This window comes from Mobula hypostoma, unplaced genomic scaffold, assembly GCF_963921235.1.
Source record: "Mobula hypostoma unplaced genomic scaffold, sMobHyp1.1 scaffold_157, whole genome shotgun sequence".
In the NCBI taxonomy this organism is placed as follows: domain Eukaryota; kingdom Metazoa; phylum Chordata; class Chondrichthyes; order Myliobatiformes; family Myliobatidae; genus Mobula; species Mobula hypostoma.
Window position 1 is genome coordinate 141,685 of NW_026948210.1, and position 21,341 is coordinate 163,025.

Consider the following 21,341-nt stretch of genomic DNA (forward strand, 5'->3'; position numbering starts at 1 on the left):
CCATTCTGATCACAGTCTCTCTCTCCATTCTGATCACAGTCGCTCTCTCTACTTTCTGTTCACTGTCTCTCTCTCCATTCTGATCACTGCCTCTCTCGCTCCATTCTGATCACAGTCTCTCTCTCTCCATTCTGATCACTGTCTCTCACTCTCCATTCTGATCACAGTCTCTCTCTCCATTCTGTTCACTGTCTCTCTCTCCATTCTGATCACTGTCTCTCACTCTCCATTCTGATCACAGTCTCTCTCTCCATTCTAATCACTGTCTCTCTCTCCATTCTGTTCACTGTCTATCTCTCTCCATTCTGATCACCGTCTCTCTCTCTCCATTCTGATCACTGTCTCTCTCTCTCTCCATTCTGATCACTGTCTCTCTCTCCATTCTGATCACTGTCTCTCTCTCCATTCTGTTCACTGTCTATCTCTCTCCATTCTGATCACCGTCTCTCTCTCTCCATTCTGATCACTGTCTCTCTCTCTCTCCAGTCTGATGACTGTCTCTCTCTCCTTTCTGAGCACTGTCTCTCTCTCTCCATTCGGATCACTGTCTCTCTCTCTATTCTGATCACAGTCTCTCTCTCCATTCTGATCACTGTCTCTCTCTCTCCATTCTGATCACTGACTCTTTCTCCATTCTTATAACTGCCTCTCTCTCTCCATTCTGATCACTGTCTCTCTGTCTCCATTGTGATCACTGTCTCTCTCTCCATTCTGATCACAGTCTCTCTCTCTCCATTCTGATCACAGTCTCTCTCTAAATTCTGATCACTGTCTCTCTCGCTCCATTCTGATCACAGTCTCTCTCTCCATTCTGATCACAGTCGCTCTCTCTACTTTCTGTTCACTGTCTCTCTCTCCATTCTGATCACTGCCTCTCTCGCTCCATTCTGATCACAGTCTCTCTCTCTCCATTCTGATCACTGTCTCTCACTCTCCATTCTGATCACAGTCTCTCTCTCCATTCTGTTCACTGTCTCTCTCTCCATTCTGATCACTGTCTCTCACTCTCCATTCTGATCACAGTCTCTCTCTCCATTCTGATCACTGTCTCTCTCTCCATTCTGATCACTGTCTCTCTCTCCATTCTGATCACAGTCTCTCTCTCCATTCTGATCACAGTCGCTCTCTCTACTTTCTGTTCACTGTCTCTCTCTCCATTCTGATCACTGCCTCTCTCGCTCCATTCTGATCACAGTCTCTCTCTCTCCATTCTGATCACTGTCTCTCACTCTCCATTCTGATCACAGTCTCTCTCTCCATTCTGTTCACTGTCTCTCTCTCCATTCTGATCACTGTCTCTCACTCTCCATTCTGATCACAGTCTCTCTCTCCATTCTAATCACTGTCTCTCTCTCCATTCTGATCACTGTCTCTCTCTCCATTCTGATCACTGACTCTCTCTCCATTCTGATCACTGTATCTCTCTCCCCAATCTGATCACTGTCTCTCTCTCTCCATTCTGATCACTGTCTCTCTCTCTCCATTCTGATCACTGTCTCTCTCTCCATTCTGATCACTGTCTCTCTCTCTCCATACTGATCACAGTCTGTCTCTCTCCATTCTTATGACTGTCTCTCTCACCATTCTGATCACCGTCTCTCTCTCTCTCCATTCTGATCACTGTCTCTCTCTCCATTCTGATCACTGTCTCTCTCTCTCCATTCTGATCACTGTCTCCTCTCTCCATTCTGATCACTGTCTCTCTCTCTCCATTCTGATCACAGTCTCTCTGTCTCCATTCTGATCACTGTCTCTCTCTCCATTCTGATCACAGTCTCTCTCTCTCCATTCTGTTCACTGTCTATCTCTCTTCATTCTGGTCACTGTCTCTCTCTCCATTCTAATCACTGTCTCTCTCTCCATTCTGAGCACTGTCTCTCTCTCTCCATTCTGATCACTGTCTCTCTCTCTCCATTCTGATCACAGTCTCTCTCTCTCCATTCTGATCACTGTCTCTCTCTCTCCATTCTGATCACAGTCGCTCTCTCTACATTCTGATCACTGTCTCTCTCTCCATTCTGATCACTGTCTCTCTCTACATTCTGATCACTGTCTCTCTCTCTCCATTCTGATCACTGTCTCTCTCTCCATTCTGATCACGGTCTCTCTCTCTCCATTCTGATCACTTTCTCTCTCTCTCTCCATTTTGATCACTGACTCTCTCTCCATTCTGATCACTGTCTCTCTCTCTCCATTCTGATCACTGTCTCTCTCTCTCCATTCTGATCACTGTCTCTCTCTCCATTCTGATCACAGTCTCTCTCTCTATTCTGATCAATGTCTCTCTCTCCATTCTGATCACTGTCTCTCTCTCTCCATTCTGATCACTGTCTCTCTCTCTCTATTCTGATCACTGTCTCTCTCTCCATTCTGATCACTGTCTCTCTCTCCATTCTGATCACAGTCTCTCTCTCTATTCTGATCACAGTCGCTCTCTCCATTCTGTTCACTGTCTATCTCTCTCCATTCTGATCACTGTCTCTCTCTCTCCATTCTGATCACTGTCTCTCTCTCCATTCTGATCACTGTCTCTCTCTCTCCATTCTGATCACAGTCTCTCTCTCTCCATTCTGATCACTGTCTCTCTCTACATTCTGTTCACTGTCTATCTCTCTCCATTCTGATCACAGTCTCTCTCTCCATTCTGATCACTGTCTCTCTCTCTCCATTCTGATCACTGTCTCTCTCTCCATTCTGATCACTGTCTCTCTCTACATTCTGTTCACTGTCTATCTCTCTCCATTCTCATCACCGTCTCTCTCTACATTCTGATCACTGTCTCTCTCTCTCCATTCTGATCACTGTCTCTCTCTACATTCTGTTCACTGTCTATCTCTCTCCATTCTGATCACTGTCTCTCTCTCCATTCTGTTCACTGTCTATCTCTCTCCATTCTGATCACTGTCTCTCTCTCTCCATTCTGATCACTGTCTCTCTCCATTCTGATCACTGTCTCTCACTCCATTCCGATCACAGTCTCTCTCTCCATTCTGATCACTGTCTCTCTCTCCATTATGATCACATTCTCTCTCCCCATTCTGATCACTGTCTCTCTCTCCATTCTGATCACTGTCTCTCCCTCCATTCTCATCACTGTCTCTCTCTCCATTCTGATCACTGTCTCTCTCTCTCCATTCTGATCACTGTCTCTCTCTCTCCATTCTGATCACAGTCTCTCTCTCCATTCTGATCACTGTCTCTCTCTCCATTATGATCACATTCTCACTCTCCATTCTGATCACAGTCTCTCTCTCCATTCTGATCACTGTCTCTCTCTCCATTCTGTTCACTGTCTATCTCTCTCCATTCTGATCACTGTCTCTCTCTCTCCATTCTGATCACTGTCTCTCTCTCCATTCTGTTCACTGTCTATCTCTCTCCATTCTGATCACTGTCTCTCTCTCCATTATGATCACATTCTCTCTCCCCATTCTGATCACTGTCTCTCTCTCCATTCTGATCACAGTCTCTCTCTCCATTCTGATCACTGTCTCTCTCTCCATTCTGATCACAGTCTCTCTCTCCATTCCGATCACTGTCTCTCTCTCTCCATTCTGATCACTGTCTCTCTCTCCATTCTGTTCACTGTCTCTCTCTCCATTATGATCACATTCTCTCTCCCCATTCTGATCACTGTCTCTCTCTCCATTCTGATCACAGTCTCTCTCTCCATTCTGATCACTGTCTCTCTCTCCATTATGATCACATTCTCTCTCCCCATTCTGATCACTGTCTCTCTCTCCATTCTGATCACAGTCTCTCTCTCCATTCTGATCACTGTCTCTCTCTCCATTCTGATCACTGTCTCTCTCTCCATTCTGATCACAGTCTCTCTCTCCATTCCGATCACAGTCTCTCTCTCTCCATTCTGATCACTGTCTCTCTCTCTCCATTCTGATCACTGTCTCTCTCTCCATTCTGATCACTGTCACTCTCTCTCCATTCTGATCACTGTCACTCTCTCTCCATTCTGATCACTGTCTCTCTCTCCATTCTGATCACTGTCTCTCTCTCCCTTCTGATCACTGTCTCTCTCTCTCCATTCTGATCACTGTCTCTCTCTCTCCATTCTGATCACTGTCTCTCACTCTCCTTTCTGATCACTGTCTCTCTCTCTCCATTCTGATCACTGTCTCACTCTCCATTCTGATCACTGTCTGTCTCTCTCCATTTTGATCACTGTCTCTCTCTCCATTCTGATCACTGTCTCTCTCTCTCCATTCTGATCAATGTCTCTCTCTCCATTCTGATCACTGTCTCTCTCTCTCCATTTTGATCACTGTCTCTCTCTCTCTGTTCCGATCAATGTCTCTCTCTCCATTCTGATCGCTGTCTCTCTCTCTCCATTCTGATCAATGTCTCTCTCTCCATTCTGATCACTGTCTCTCTCTCTCCATTCTGATCAGTGTCTCTCTCTCTCCATTCTGATCACTGTCTCACTCTCCATTCTGATCACTGTGTCTCTCTCCATTCTGATCACTATCTCTCTCTCCATTCTGATCACTGTCTCTCTATCTCCGTTCTGATCACTGTCTCTCTCTCCATACTGATCACTGTCTCACTCTCCATTCTGATCACTGTGTCTCTCTCCATTCTGATAACTGTCTCTCTCTCTCCGTTCTGATCACTGTATCTCTCTCCATACTGATCACTGTCTCTCTCTCCATTCTGATCACTATCTCTCTCTCTCCATTCTGATCACTGTCTCTCTCTCCATTCTGATCACTGTCTCTCTCTCTCCATTCTGATCACTGTCTCTCTCTCTCCATTCTGATCACTGTCTCTCTCTCCATTCTGATCACTGTCTCTCTCTCCATTCTGATCACTGTCTCTCTCTCTCCATTCTGATCAATGTCTCTCTCTCTCCATTCTGATCACTGTCTCTCACTCTCCATTCTGATCACTGTCTCTCTCTCTCCATTCTGATCACTGTCTCTCTCTCCATTCTGATCACTGTCTCTCTCTCCATTCTGATCACAGTCTCTCTCTCTATTCTGATCACAGTCGCTCTCTCCATTCTGTTCACTGTCTATCTCTCTCCATTCTGATCACTGTCTCTCTCTCCATTCTGATCACTGTCTCTCTCTACATTCTGTTCACTGTCTATCTCTCTCCATTCTGATCACTGTCTCTCTCTCCATTATGATCACATTCTCTCTCTCCATTCTGATCACTGTCTCTCTCTCCATTCTGATCACAGTCTCTCTCTCCATTCTGATCACTGTCTCTCTCTCCCTTCTGATCACTGTCTCTCTCTCTCCATTCTGATCACTGTCTCTCTCTCTCCATTCTGATCACTGTCTCTCTCTCTCCATTCTGATCACAGTCTCTCTCTCTCCCCATTCTGATCACTGTCTCTCTCTCCATTCTGATCACAGTCTCTCTCTCTCCCCATTCTGATCACTGTCTCTCTCTCTCCATTCTGATCACTGTCTCTCTCTCTCCATTCTGATCACTGTCTCTCTCTCCATTCTGATCACTGTCTCTCTCTCTCCATTCTGATCACTGTCTCTCTCTCTCCATTCTGATCACTGTCTCTCTCTCTCCATTCTGATCACTGTCTCTCTCTCTCCATTTTGATCACTGACTCTCTCTCCATTCTGATCACTGTCTCTCTCTCTCCATTCTGATCACTGTCTCTCTCTCTCCATTCTGATCACTGTCTCTCTCTCCATTCTGATCACAGTCTCTCTCTCTATTCTGATCACTGTCTCTCTCTCCATTCTGATCACTGTCTCTCTCTCTCCATTCTGATCACTGTCTCTCTCTCCATTCTGATCACTGTCTCTCTCTCCATTCTGATCACAGTCTCTCTCTCTATTCTGATCACAGTCGCTCTCTCCATTCTGTTCACTGTCTATCTCTCTCCATTCTGATCACTGTCTCTCTCTCCATTCTGATCACTGTCTCTCTCTACATTCTGTTCACTGTCTATCTCTCTCCATTCTGATCACTGTCTCTCTCTCCATTATGATCACATTCTCTCTCTCCATTCTGATCACTGTCTCTCTCTCCATTCTGATCACAGTCTCTCTCTCCATTCTGATCACTGTCTCTCTCTCCCTTCTGATCACTGTCTCTCTCTCTCCATTCTGATCACTGTCTCTCTCTCTCCATTCTGATCACCGTCTCTCTCTCCATTCTGATCACTGTCTCTCTCTCTCCATTCTGATCACTGTCTCTCTCTCCATTCTGATCACAGTCTCTCTCTCTATTCTGATCACTGTCTCTCTCTCCATTCTGATCACTGTCTCTCTCTCTCCATTCTGATCACTGTCTCTCTCTCCATTCTGATCACTGTCTCTCTCTCCATTCTGATCACAGTCTCTCTCTCTATTCTGATCACAGTCGCTCTCTCCATTCTGTTCACTGTCTCTCTCTCTCCATTCTGATCACTGTCTCTCTCTCCATTCTGATCACTGTCTCTCTCTACATTCTGTTCACTGTCTATCTCTCTCCATTCTGATCACTGTCTCTCTCTCCATTATGATCACATTCTCTCTCTCCATTCTGATCACTGTCTCTCTCTCCATTCTGATCACAGTCTCTCTCTCCATTCTGATCACTGTCTCTCTCTCCCTTCTGATCACTGTCTCTCTCTCTCCATTCTGATCACTGTCTCTCTCTCTCCATTCTGATCACTGTCTCTCTCTCCATTCTGATCACTGTCTCTCTCTCTCCATTCTGATCACTGTCACTCTCTCTCCATTCTGATCACTATCTCTCTCTCCATTCTGATCACTGTCTCTCTCTCTCCATTCTGATCACCGTCTCTCTCTCTCCATTATGATCACTGTCTCTCTCTCTCCATTCTTATGACTCTCACTCTCTCCAATCTGATCACTGTCTCTTTCTCTCCATTCTGATCACTGTCTCTCTCTCCATTCTGATCACTGTCTCTCACTCTCCTTTCTGATCACTGTCTCTCTCTCTCCATTCTGATCACTGACTCTCTCTCCATTCTTATAACTGCCTCTCTCTCTCCATTCTGATCACTGTCTCTCTGTCTCCATTGTGATCACTGTCCCTCTCTCCATTCTGATCACAGTCTCTCTCTCTCCATTCTGATCACTGTCTCTCTCTCCATTCTGATCACTGTCTCTCTCTCCATTCTGATCACTGTCTCTCTCTCTCCATTCTGATCACTGTCTCTCTCACCATTCTGATCACCGTCTCTCTCTCTCCATTCTGATCACTGTCTCTCTCTCTCTCCAGTCTGATCACTGTCTCTCTCTCCTTTCTGAGCACTGTCTCTCTCTCTCCATTCTGATCACTGTCTCTCTCTCTCCATTCTGATCACTGTCTCTCTCTCTATTCTGATCACAGTCTCTCTCTCCATTCTGATCACTGTCTCTCTCTCTCCATTCTGATCACTGACTCTTTCTCCATTCTTATAACTGCCTCTCTCTCTCCATTCTGATCACTGTCTCTCTGTCTCCATTGTGATCACTGTCTCTCTCTCCATTCTGATCACAGTCTCTCTCTCTCCATTCTGATCACAGTCTCTCTCTAAATTCTGATCACTGTCTCTCTCGCTCCATTCTGATCACAGTCACTCTCTCCATTCTGATCACAGTCGCTCTCTCTACTTTCTGTTCACTGTCTCTCTCTCCATTCTGATCACTGCCTCTCTCGCTCCATTCTGATCACAGTCTCGCTCTCCATTCTGATCACTGTCTCTCACTCTCCATTCTGATCACAGTCTCTCTCTCCATTCTGATCACTGTCTCTCTCTCCATTCTGATCACTGTCTCTCTCTCCATTCTGATCACTGTCTCTCTCTCCATTCTGATCACTGACTCTCTCTCCATTCTGATCACTGTATCTCTCTCCCCAATCTGATCACTGTCTCTCTCTCTCCATTCTGATCACTGTCTCTCTCTCTCCATTCTGATCACTGTCTCTCTCTCCATTCTGATCACTGTCTCTCTCTCTCCATACTGATCACTGTCTCTCTCTCTCCATTCTGATCACTGTCTCTCTCTCTCCATCCTGATCACCGTCTCTCTCTCTCCATTCTGATCACTGTCTCTCTCCATACTGATCACAGTCTCTCTCTCTCCATTCTAATGACTGTCTCTCTCACCATTCTGATCACCGTCTCTCTCTCTCCATTCTGATCACTGTCTCTCTCATACTCCAGTCTGATCACTGTCTCTCTCTCCTTTCTGAGCACTGTCTCTCTCTCTCCATTCTGATCACTGTCTCTCTCTCTCCATTCTGATCACTGTCTCTCTCTCTATTCTGATCACAGTCTCTCTCTCCATTCTGATCACTGTCTCTCTCTCTCCATTCTGATCACTGACTCTTTCTCCATTCTTATAACTGCCTCTCTCTCTCCATTCTGATCACTGTCTCTCTGTCTCCATTGTGATCACTGTCTCTCTCTCCATTCTGATCACAGTCTCTCTCTCTCCATTCTGATCACAGTCTCTCTCTAAATTCTGATCACTGTCTCTCTCGCTCCATTCTGATCACAGTCTCTCTCTCCATTCTGATCACAGTCGCTCTCTCTACTTTCTGTTCACTGTCTCTCTCTCCATTCTGATCACTGCCTCTCTCGCTCCATTCTGATCACTGTCTCTCACTCTCCATTCTGATCACAGTCTCTCTCTCCATTCTGATCACTGTCTCTCTCTCTCCATTCTGATCACTGTCTCTCTCTCTCCATTCTGATCACTGTCTCTCTCTCCATTCTGATCACTGTCTCTCTCTCTCCATTCTGATCACTGTCTCTCTCTCTCCATTCTGATCACTGTCTCTCTCTCTCCATTCTGATCACAGTCGCTCTCTCTACATTCTGATCACTATCTCTCTCTCCATTCTGATCACTGTCTCTCTCTCCATTCTGATCACTGTCTCTCTCTCTCCATTCTGATCACTGTCTCTCTCTCCATTCTGATCACGGTCTCTCTCTCTCCATTCTGATCACTTTCTCTCTCTCTCTCCATTTTGATCACTGACACTCTCTCCATTCTGATCACTGTCTCTCTCTCTCCATTCTGATCACTGTCTCTCTCTCCATTCTGATCACAGTCTCTCTCTCTATTCTGATCACTGTCTCTCTCTCCATTCTGATCACTGTCTCTCTCTCTCCATTCTGATCACTGTCTCTCTCTCCATTCTGATCACTGTCTCTCTCTCCATTCTGATCACAGTCTCTCTCTCTATTCTGATCACAGTCGCTCTCTCCATTCTGTTCACTGTCTATCTCTCTCCATTCTGATCACTGTCTCTCTCTCTCCATTCTGATCACTGTCTCTCTCTCCATTCTGATCACTGTCTCTCTCTCCATTCTGATCACTGTCTCTCTCTACATTCTGTTCACTGTCTATCTCTCTCCATTCTGATCACTGTCTCTCTCTCCATTATGATCACATTCTCTCTCTCCATTCTGATCACTGTCTCTCTCTCCATTCTGATCACAGTCTCTCTCTCCATTCTGATCACTGTCTCTCTCTCCATTCTGATCACTGTCTCTCTCTCCCTTCTGATCACTGTCTCTCTCTCTCCATTCTGATCACTGTCTCTCTCTCTCCATTCTGATCACTGTCTCTCTCTCCATTCTGATCACTGTCTCTCTCTCTCCATTCTGATCACTGTCACTCTCTCTCCATTCTGATCACTGTCTCTCTCTCCATTCTGATCACTGTCTCTCTCTCCATTCTGATCACTGTCTCTCTCTCTCCATTCTGATCAATGTCTCTCTCTCTCCATTCTGATCACTGTCTCTCACTCTCCTTTCTGATCACTGTCTCTCTCTCTCCATTCTTATCACTGTCTCACTCTCCATTCTGATCACTGTGTCTCTCTCCATTCTGATCACTGTCTCTCTCTCTCCATTCTGATCACTGTCTGTCTCTCTCCATTTTGATCACTGTCTCTCTCTCCATTCTGATCACTGTCTCTCTCTCCATTCTGATCACTGTCTCTCTCTCTCCATTCTGATCAATGTCTCTCTCTCCATTCTGATCACTGTCTCTCTCTCTCTCCATTTTGATCACTGTCTCTCTCTCTCTGTTCCGATCAATGTCTCTCTCTCCATTCTGATCGCTGTCTCTCTCTCTCCATTCTGATCAATGTCTCTCTCTCCATTCTGATCACTGTCTCTCTCCATTCTGATCAGTGTCTCTCTCTCTCCATTCTGATCACTGTCTCACTCTCCATTCTGATCACTGTGTCTCTCTCCATTCTGATCACTATCTCTCTCTCCATTCTGATCACTGTCTCTCTCTCTCCGTTCTGATCACTGTCTCTCTCTCCATACTGATCACTGTCTCACTCTCCATTCTGATCACTGTGTCTCTCTCCATTCTGATCACTGTCTCTCTCTCTCCGTTCTGATCACTGTCTCTCTCTCCATACTGATCACTGTCTCTCTCTCCATTCTGATCACTATCTCTCTCTCTCCATTCTGATCACTGTCTCTCTCTCCATTCTGATCACTGTCTCTCTCTCTCCATTCTGATCACTGTCTCTCTCTCCATTCTGATTACTGTCTCTCTCTCTCCGTTCTGATCACTGTCTCTCTCTCCATACTGATCACTGTCTCTCTCTCCATTCTGATCACCGTCTCTCTCTATCCATTCTGATCACTGTCTCTCTCTCCATTCTGATCACTGTCTCTCTCTCCATTCTGATCACAGTCTCTCTCTCTATTCTGATCACAGTCGCTCTCTCCATTCTGTTCACTGTCTATCTCTCTCCATTCTGATCACTGTCTCTCTCTCTCCATTCTGATCACTGTCTCTCTCTCCATTCTGATCACTGTCTCTCTCTACATTCTGTTCACTGTCTATCTCTCTCCATTCTGATCACTGTCTCTGTCTCCATTATGATCACATTCTCTCTCTCCATTCTGATCACTGTCTCTCTCTCTCCATTCTGATCACTGTCTCTCTCTCCATTCTGATCACTGTCTCTCTCTCTCCATTCTGATCACTGTCTCTCTCTCCATTCTGATCACTGTCTCTCTCTCTCCATTCTGATCACTGTCACTCTCTCTCCATTCTGATCACTGTCTCTCTCTCCATTCTGATCACTGTCTCTCTCTCACTTCTGATCACTGTCTCTCTCTCTCCATTCTGATCACTGTCTCTCTCTCTCCATTCTGATCACTGTCTCTCACTCTCCTTTCTGATCACTGTCTCTCTCTCTCCATTCTGATCACTGTCTCACTCTCCATTCTGATCACTGTGTCTCTCTCCATTCTGATCACTGTCTCTCTCTCTCCATTCTGATCACTGTCTGTCTCTCTCCATTTTGATCACTGTCTCTCTCTCCATTCTGATCACTGTCTCTCTCTCTCCATTCTGATCAATGTCTCTCTCTCCATTCTGATCACTGTCTCTCTCTCTCTCCATTTTGATCACTGTCTCTCTCTCTCTGTTCCGATCAATGTCTCTCTCTCCATTCTGATCGCTGTCTCTCTCTCTCCATTCTGATCAATGTCTCTCTCTCCATTCTGATCACTGTCTCTCTCCATTCTGATCAGTGTCTCTCTCTCTCCATTCTGATCACTGTCTCACTCTCCATTCTGATCACTGTGTCTCTCTCCATTCTGATCACTATCTCTCTCTCCATTCTGATCACTGTCTCTCTCTCTCCATTCTGATCACTGTCTCTCTCTCCATACTGATCACTGTCTCACTCTCCATTCTGATCACTGTGTCTCTCTCCATTCTGATCACTGTCTCTCTCTCTCCGTTCTGATCACTGTCTCTCTCTCCATACTGATCACTGTCTCTCTCTCCATTCTGATCACTATCTCTCTCTCTCCATTCTGATCACTGTCTCTCTCTCCATTCTGATCACTGTCTCTCTCTCTCCATTCTGATCACTGTCTCTCTCTCCATTCTGATCACTGTCTCTCTCTCTCCATTCTGATCACAGTCTCTCTCTCCATTCTGATCACTGTCTCTCTCTCCATACTGATCACTGTCTCTCTCTCCATTCTGATCACCGTCTCTCTCTATCCATTCTGATCACTGTCTCTCTCTCCATTCTGATCACTGTCTCTCTCTCCATTCTGATCACTGTCTCTGTCTCTCCATTCTGATCACTGTCTCTCTCTCCATTCTGATCACGGTATCACTCCATTCTGATCACTGTCTCTCTCTCTCCATTCTGATCACTGTCTCTCTCTCCATCCTGATCACCATCTCTCTCTATCCATTCTGATCACTGTCTCTCTCTCTCCATTCTGATCACTGTCTCTCTCTCCATTGTTATCACTCACTCTCTCCATTCTGATCACTGTCTCTCTCTCTCCATTCTGATCAATGTCTCCCTCTCTCCATTCTGATCACTGTCTCTCTCTCTCTCTCCATTCTGATCACTGTCTCTCTCACTCCATTCTGATCACTGTCTCTCTCTCTGTCCATTCTGATCACTGTCTGTCTCTCTCCATTTTGATCACTGTCTCCCTCTCCATTCTGATCACTGTCTCTCTCTCTCCATTCTGATCAATGTCTCTCTCTCCATTCTGATCACTGTCTCTCTCTCTCCATTTTGATCACTGTCTCACTCTCTCCGTTCCGATCAATGTCTCTCTCTCCATTCTGATCGCTGTCTCTCTCTCTCCATTCTGATCAATGTCTCTCTCTCCATTCTGATCACTGTCTCTCTCTCTCCATTCTGATCACTGTCTCACTCTCCATTCTGATCACTGTGTCTCTCTCCATTCTGATCACTATCTCTCTATCTCCATTTTGATCACTGTCTCTCCATTCTGATCACTGTCTCTCTCTCTCCATTCTGATCACTGTCTCTCTCTACATTCTGATCACTGTCTCTCTCTCTCCGTTCTGATCACTGTCTCTCTCTCCATACTGATCACTGTCTCTCTCTCTCCATTCTGATCACTGTCTCTCTCTCCATACTGATCACTGTCTCTCTCCATTCTGATCACCGTCTCTCTCTATCCATTCTGTTCACTGTCTCTCTCTCTCCATTCTGATCACTGCCTCTCTCTCCATTCTGATCACTGTCTCTCTCTCCATTCTGATCACAGTCTCTCTCTCCATTATGATCACTGTCTCTCTCTCCATTCTGATCACTGTCTCTCTCTCCATTCTGATCATTGTCTCTGTCTCTCCATTCTGATCACTGTCTCTCTCTCCATTGTGATCACTGTATCACTCCATTCTGATCACTGTCTCTCTCTCTCCATTCTGATCACTGTCTCTCTCTCCATTCTGATCACAGTCGCTCTCTCTACATTCTGTTCAATGTCTCTCTCTCCATTCTGATCACTGTCTCTCTCTCCATTCTGATCATTGTCTCTGTCTCTCCATTCTGATCACTGTCTCTCTCTCCATTCTGATCACTGTCTCTCTCTCTCCATTCTGTTCAATGTCTCTCTCTCCATTCTGATCACTGTCTCTCTCTCCATTCTTATCACTCTCACTCTCTCCATTCTGATCACTGTCTCTCTCTCTTCATCCTGATCACTGTCTCTCTCTCCATTCTGATCACTGTCTCTCTCTCCATTCTGATCACTGTATCTCACTCTCCTTTCTGATCACTGTCTCTCTCTCTCCATTCTGATCACGGTCTCTCTCTCCATTCTGATTACTGTCTCTCTCTCTCCATTCTGATCACTGTCTATCTCTCTCCATTCTGATCACTGTCTCTCTCTCCATTCTGATCACTGTCTCCCTGTCTCCATTCTGATCACAGTCTCTCTCTCTCCATTCTGATCACTGTCTCTCTCTCCATTCTGATCACTGTCTCTCTCTCTTCATTCTGATCACTGTCTCTCTCTCCATTCTGATCACTGTCTCTCTCTCCATTCTGATCACTGTCTCTCACTCTCCTTTCTGATCACTGTCTCTCTCTCTCCATTCTGATCACGGTCTCTCTCTCCATTCTGATTACTGTCTCTCTCTCTCCATTCTGATCACTGTCTGCCTGTCTCCATTCTGATCACTGTCTCTCTCTCCATTCTGATCACTGTCTCTCTCTCTTTCCATTCTGATCACTGTCTCTCTCTCTCCATTCTGATCACTCTCTCTCTTTCCATTCTGATCACTGTCTCTCTCTCCATTCTGATCACTGTCTCTCTCTCTCCATTCTGATCACTGTCTCTCTCTCTCCATTCTGATCACTGTCTCACTCTCCATTCTGTCCACTCTCTCTCTCTCCATTCTGATCACGGTCTCACTCTCTCCATTCTGATCACTATCTCTCTCTCCATTCTGATCACTGTCTCTCTCTCTCCATTCTGATCACCGTCTCTCTCTCTCCATTATGATCACTGTCTCTCTCTCTCCATTCTTATGACTCTCACTCTCTCCAATCTGATCACTGTCTCTTTCTCTCCATTCTGATCACTGTCTCTCTCTCCATTCTGATCACTGTCTCTCACTCTCCTTTCTGATCACAGTCTCTCTCTCTCCATTCTGATCACTGTCTCTCTCTCCATTCTGATCACTGTCTCTCTCTCCATTCTGATCACTGTCTCTCTCTCTCCATTCTGATCACTGTCTCTCTCACCATTCTGATCACAGTCTCTCTCTCTCCATTGTGATCACTGTCCCTCTCTCCATTCTGATCACAGTCTCTCTCTCTCCATTCTGATCACTGTCTCTCTCTCCATTCTGATCACTGTCTCTCTCTCCATTCTGATCACTGTCTCTCTCTCTCCATTCTGATCACTGTCTCTCTCTCCATTCTGATCACTGTCTCTCTCTCCATTCTGATCACCGTCTCTCTCTCTCCATTCTGATCACTGTCTCTCTCTCTCTCCAGTCTGATCACTGTCTCTCTCTCCTTTCTGAGCACTGTCTCTCTCTCTCCATTCTGATCACTGTCTCTCTCTCTCCATTCGGATCACTGTCTCTCTCTCTATTCTGATCACAGTCTCTCTCTCCATTCTGATCACTGTCTCTCTCTCTCCATTCTGATCACTGTCTCTCTCTCTCCATTCTGATCACTGTCTCTCTCTCCATTCTGTTCACTGTCTATCTCTCTCCATTCTGATCACCGTCTCTCTCTCTCCATTCTGATCACTGTCTCTCTCTCTCTCCATTCTGATCACTGTCTCTCTCTCCATTCTGATCACTGTCTCTCTCTCCATTCTGTTCACTGTCTATCTCTCTCCATTCTGATCACCGTCTCTCTCTCTCCATTCTGATCACTGTCTCTCTCTCTCTCCAGTCTGATGACTGTCTCTCTCTCCTTTCTGAGCACTGTCTCTCTCTCTCCATTCGGATCACTGTCTCTCTCTCTATTCTGATCACAGTCTCTCTCTCCATTCTGATCACTGTCTCTCTCTCTCCATTCTGATCACTGACTCTTTCTCCATTCTTATAACTGCCTCTCTCTCTCCATTCTGATCACTGTCTCTCTGTCTCCATTGTGATCACTGTCTCTCTCTCCATTCTGATCACAGTCTCTCTCTCTCCATTCTGATCACAGTCTCTCTCTAAATTCTGATCACTGTCTCTCTCGCTCCATTCTGATCACAGTCTCTCTCTCCATTCTGATCACAGTCGCTCTCTCTACTTTCTGTTCACTGTCTCTCTCTCCATTCTGATCACTGCCTCTCTCGCTCCATTCTGATCACAGTCTCTCTCTCTCCATTCTGATCACTGTCTCTCACTCTCCATTCTGATCACAGTCTCTCTCTCCATTCTGTTCACTGTCTCTCTCTCCATTCTGATCACTGTCTCTCACTCTCCATTCTGATCACAGTCTCTCTCTCCATTCTGATCACTGTCTCTCTCTCCATTCTGATCACTGTCTCTCTCTCCATTCTGATCACAGTCTCTCTCTCCATTCTGATCACAGTCGCTCTCTCTACGTTCTGTTCACTGTCTCTCTCTCCATTCTGATCACTGCCTCTCTCGCTCCATTCTGATCACAGTCTCTCTCTCTCCATTCTGATCACTGTCTCTCACTCTCCATTCTGATCACAGTCTCTCTCTCCATTCTGTTCACTGTCTCTCTCTCCATTCTGATCACTGTCTCTCACTCTCCATTCTGATCACAGTCTCTCTCTCCATTCTAATCACTGTCTCTCTCTCCATTCTGTTCACTGTCTATCTCTCTCCATTCTGATCACCGTCTCTCTCTCTCCATTCTGATCACTGTCTCTCTCTCTCTCCATTCTGATCACTGTCTCTCTCTCCATTCTGATCACTGTCTCTCTCTCCATTCTGTTCACTGTCTATCTCTCTCCATTCTGATCACCGTCTCTCTCTCTCCATTCTGATCACTGTCTCTCTCTCTCTCCAGTCTGATGACTGTCTCTCTCTCCTTTCTGAGCACTGTCTCTCTCTCTCCATTCGGATCACTGTCTCTCTCTCTATTCTGATCACAGTCTCTCTCTCCATTCTGATCACTGTCTCTCTCTCTCCATTCTGATCACTGACTCTTTCTCCATTCTTATAACTGCCTCTCTCTCTCCATTCTGATCACTGTCTCTCTGTCTCCATTGTGATCACTGTCTCTCTCTCCATTCTGATCACAGTCTCTCTCTCTCCATTCTGATCACAGTCTCTCTCTAAATTCTGATCACTGTCTCTCTCGCTCCATTCTGATCACAGTCTCTCTCTCCATTCTGATCACAGTCGCTCTCTCTACTTTCTGTTCACTGTCTCTCTCTCCATTCTGATCACTGCCTCTCTCGCTCCATTCTGATCACAGTCTCTCTCTCTCCATTCTGATCACTGTCTCTCACTCTCCATTCTGATCACAGTCTCTCTCTCCATTCTGTTCACTGTCTCTCTCTCCATTCTGATCACTGTCTCTCACTCTCCATTCTGATCACAGTCTCTCTCTCCATTCTGATCACTGTCTCTCTCTCCATTCTGATCACTGTCTCTCTCTCCATTCTGATCACAGTCTCTCTCTCCATTCTGATCACAGTCGCTCTCTCTACTTTCTGTTCACTGTCTCTCTCTCCATTCTGATCACTGCCTCTCTCGCTCCATTCTGATCACAGTCTCTCTCTCTCCATTCTGATCACTGTCTCTCACTCTCCATTCTGATCACAGTCTCTCTCTCCATTCTGTTCACTGTCTCTCTCTCCATTCTGATCACTGTCTCTCACTCTCCATTCTGATCACAGTCTCTCTCTCCATTCTAATCACTGTCTCTCTCTCCATTCTGATCACTGTCTCTCTCTCCATTCTGATCACTGACTCTCTCTCCATTCTGATCACTGTATCTCTCTCCCCAATCTGATCACTGTCTCTCTCTCTCCATTCTGATCACTGTCTCTCTCTCTCCATTCTGATCACTGTCTCTCTCTCCATTCTGATCACTGTCTCTCTCTCTCCATACTGATCACAGTCTGTCTCTCTCCATTCTTATGACTGTCTCTCTCACCATTCTGATCACCGTCTCTCTCTCTCTCCATTCTGATCACTGTCTCTCTCTCCATTCTGATCACTGTCTCTCTCTCTCCATTCTGATCACTGTCTCCTCTCTCCATTCTGATCACTGTCTCTCTCTCTCCATTCTGATCACAGTCTCTCTGTCTCCATTCTGATCACTGTCTCTCTCTCCATTCTGATCACAGTCTCTCTCTCTCCATTCTGTTCACTGTCTATCTCTCTTCATTCTGGTCACTGTCTCTCTCTCCATTCTAATCACTGTCTCTCTCTCCATTCTGAGCACTGTCTCTCTCTCTCCATTCTGATCACTGTCTCTCTCTCTCCATTCTGATCACAGTCTCTCTCTCTCCATTCTGATCACTGTCTCTCTCTCTCCATTCTGATCACAGTCGCTCTCTCTACATTCTGATCACTGTCTCTCTCTCCATTCTGATCACTGTCTCTCTCTACATTCTGATCACTGTCTCTCTCTCTCCATTCTGATCACTGTCTCTCTCTCCATTCTGATCACGGTCTCTCTCTCTCCATTCTGATCACTTTCTCTCTCTCTCTCCATTTTGATCACTGACTCTCTCTCCATTCTGATCACTGTCTCTCTCTCTCCATTCTGATCACTGTCTCTCTCTCTCCATTCTGATCACTGTCTCTCTCTCCATTCTGATCACAGTCTCTCTCTCTATTCTGATCAATGTCTCTCTCTCCATTCTGATCACTGTCTCTCTCTCTCCATTCTGATCACTGTCTCTCTCTCTCTATTCTGATCACTGTCTCTCTCTCCATTCTGATCACTGTCTCTCTCTCCATTCTGATCACAGTCTCTCTCTCTATTCTGATCACAGTCGCTCTCTCCATTCTGTTCACTGTCTATCTCTCTCCATTCTGATCACTGTCTCTCTCTCTCCATTCTGATCACTGTCTCTCTCTCCATTCTGATCACTGTCTCTCTCTCTCCATTCTGATCACAGTCTCTCTCTCTCCATTCTGATCACTGTCTCTCTCTACATTCTGTTCACTGTCTATCTCTCTCCATTCTGATCACAGTCTCTCTCTCCATTCTGATCACTGTCTCTCTCTCTCCATTCTGATCACTGTCTCTCTCTCCATTCTGATCACTGTCTCTCTCTACATTCTGTTCACTGTCTATCTCTCTCCATTCTGATCACCGTCTCTCTCTACATTCTGATCACTGTCTCTCTCTCTCCATTCTGATCACTGTCTCTCTCTACATTCTGTTCACTGTCTATCTCTCTCCATTCTGATCACTGTCTCTCTCTCCATTCTGTTCACTGTCTATCTCTCTCCATTCTGATCACTGTCTCTCTCTCTCCATTCTGATCACTGTCTCTCTCCATTCTGATCACTGTCTCTCACTCCATTCCGATCACAGTCTCTCTCTCCATTCTGATCACTGTCTCTCTCTCCATTATGATCACATTCTCTCTCCCCATTCTGATCACTGTCTCTCTCTCCATTCTGATCACTGTCTCTCCCTCCATTCTCATCACTGTCTCTCTCTCCATTCTGATCACTGTCTCTCTCTCTCCATTCTGATCACTGTCTCTCTCTCTCCATTCTGATCACAGTCTCTCTCTCCATTCTGATCACTGTCTCTCTCTCCATTATGATCACATTCTCACTCTCCATTCTGATCACAGTCTCTCTCTCCATTCTGATCACTGTCTCTCTCTCCATTCTGTTCACTGTCTATCTCTCTCCATTCTGATCACTGTCTCTCTCTCTCCATTCTGATCACTGTCTCTCTCTCCATTCTGTTCACTGTCTATCTCTCTCCATTCTGATCACTGTCTCTCTCTCCATTATGATCACATTCTCTCTCCCCATTCTGATCACTGTCTCTCTCTCCATTCTGATCACAGTCTCTCTCTCCATTCTGATCACTGTCTCTCTCTCCATTCTGATCACAGTCTCTCTCTCCATTCCGATCACTGTCTCTCTCTCTCCATTCTGATCACTGTCTCTCTCTCCATTCTGTTCACTGTCTCTCTCTCCATTATGATCACATTCTCTCTCCCCATTCTGATCACTGTCTCTCTCTCCATTCTGATCACAGTCTCTCTCTCCATTCTGATCACTGTCTCTCTCTCCATTATGATCACATTCTCTCTCCCCATTCTGATCACTGTCTCTCTCTCCATTCTGATCACAGTCTCTCTCTCCATTCTGATCACTGTCTCTCTCTCCATTCTGATCACAGTCTCTCTCTCCATTCCGATCACAGTCTCTCTCTCTCCATTCTGATCACTGTCTCTCTCTCTCCATTCTGATCACTGTCTCTCTCTCCATTCTGATCACTGTCACTCTCTCTCCATTCTGATCACTGTCACTCTCTCTCCATTCTGATCACTGTCTCTCTCTCCATTCTGATCACTGTCTCTCTCTCCCTTCTGATCACTGTCTCTCTCTCTCCATTCTGATCACTGTCTCTCTCTCTCCATTCTGATCACTGTCTCTCACTCTCCTTTCTGATCACTGTCTCTCTCTCTCCATTCTGATCACTGTCTCACTCTCCATTCTGATCACTGTCTGTCTCTCTCCATTTTGATCACTGTCTCTCTCTCCATTCTGATCACTGTCTCTCTCTCTCCATTCCGATCAATGTCTCTCTCTCCATTCTGATCACTGTCTCTCTCTCTCCATTTTGATCACTGTCTCTCTCTCTCTGTTCCGATCAATGTCTCTCTCTCCATTCTGATCGCTGTCTCTCTCTCTCCATTCTGATCAATGTCTCTCTCTCCATTCTGATCACTGTCTCTCTCCATTCTGATCAGTGTCTCTCTCTCTCCATTCTGATCACTGTCTCACTCTCCATTCTGATCACTGTGTCTCTCTCCATTCTGATCACTATCTCTCTCTCCATTCTGATCACTGTCTCTCTATCTCCGTTCTGATCACTGTCTCTCTCTCCATACTGATCACTGTCTCACTCTCCATTCTGATCACTGTGTCTCTCTCCATTCTGATCACTGTCTCTCTCTCTCCGTTCTGATCACTGTATCTCTCTCCATACTGATCACTGTCTCTCTCTCCATTCTGATCACTATCTCTCTCTCTCCATTCTGATCACTGTCTCTCTCTCCATTCTGATCACTGTCTCTCTCTCTCCATTCTGATCACTGTCTCTCTCTCTCCATTCTGATCACTGTCTCTCTCTCCATTCTGATCACTGTCTCTCTCTCCATTCTGATCACTGTCTCTCTCTCTCCGTTCTGATCACTGTCTCTCTCTCCATACTGATCACTGTCTCTCTCTCCATTCTGATCACCGTCTCGCTCTATCCATTCTGATCACTGTCTCTCTCTCCATTCTGATCACTGTCTCTCTCTCCATTCTGATCACAGTCTCTCTCTCTATTCTGATCACAGTCGCTCTCTCCATTCTGTTCACTGTCTAACTCTCTCCATTCTGATCACTGTCTCTCTCTCTCCATTCTGATCACTGTCTCTCTCTACATTCTGTTCACTGTCTATCTCTCTCCATTCTGATCACTGTCTCTCTCTCCATTATGATCACATTCTCTCTCTCCATTCTGATCACTGTCTCTCTCTCCATTCTGATCACAGTCTCTCCCTCCATTCTCATCACTGTCTCTCTCTCCATTCTGATCACTGTCTCTCTCTCCCTTCTGATCACTGTCTCTCTCTCTCCATTCTGATCACTGTCTCTCTCTCCATTCTGATCACTGTCTCTCTCTCTCCATTCTGATCACTGTCTCTCTCTCCATTCTGATCACTGTCTCTCTCTCTCCATTCTGATCACTGTCACTCTCTCTCCATTCTGATCACTGTCTCTCTCTCCATTCTGATCACTGTCTCTCTCTCCATTCTGATCACAGTCTCTCTCTCCATTCTGATCACTGTCTCTCTCTCCATTCTGATCACTGTCTCTCTCTCCCTTCTGATCACTGTCTCTCTCTCTCCATTCTGATCACTGTCTCTCTCTCTCCATTCTGATCACTGTCTCTCTCTCCATTCTGATCAC

General features: G+C 45.6%; 1 protein-coding gene across 2 annotated transcripts in view; it reads right to left on the reverse strand.

Moving 5' to 3' along the window:
- LOC134341845 (TBC1 domain family member 10B-like) overlaps nucleotides 1-21,341 on the reverse strand; it is a 161,197-nt gene that overhangs the window by 117,989 nt on the left and 21,867 nt on the right. The gene's annotated exons all lie outside the window — the stretch shown is intronic.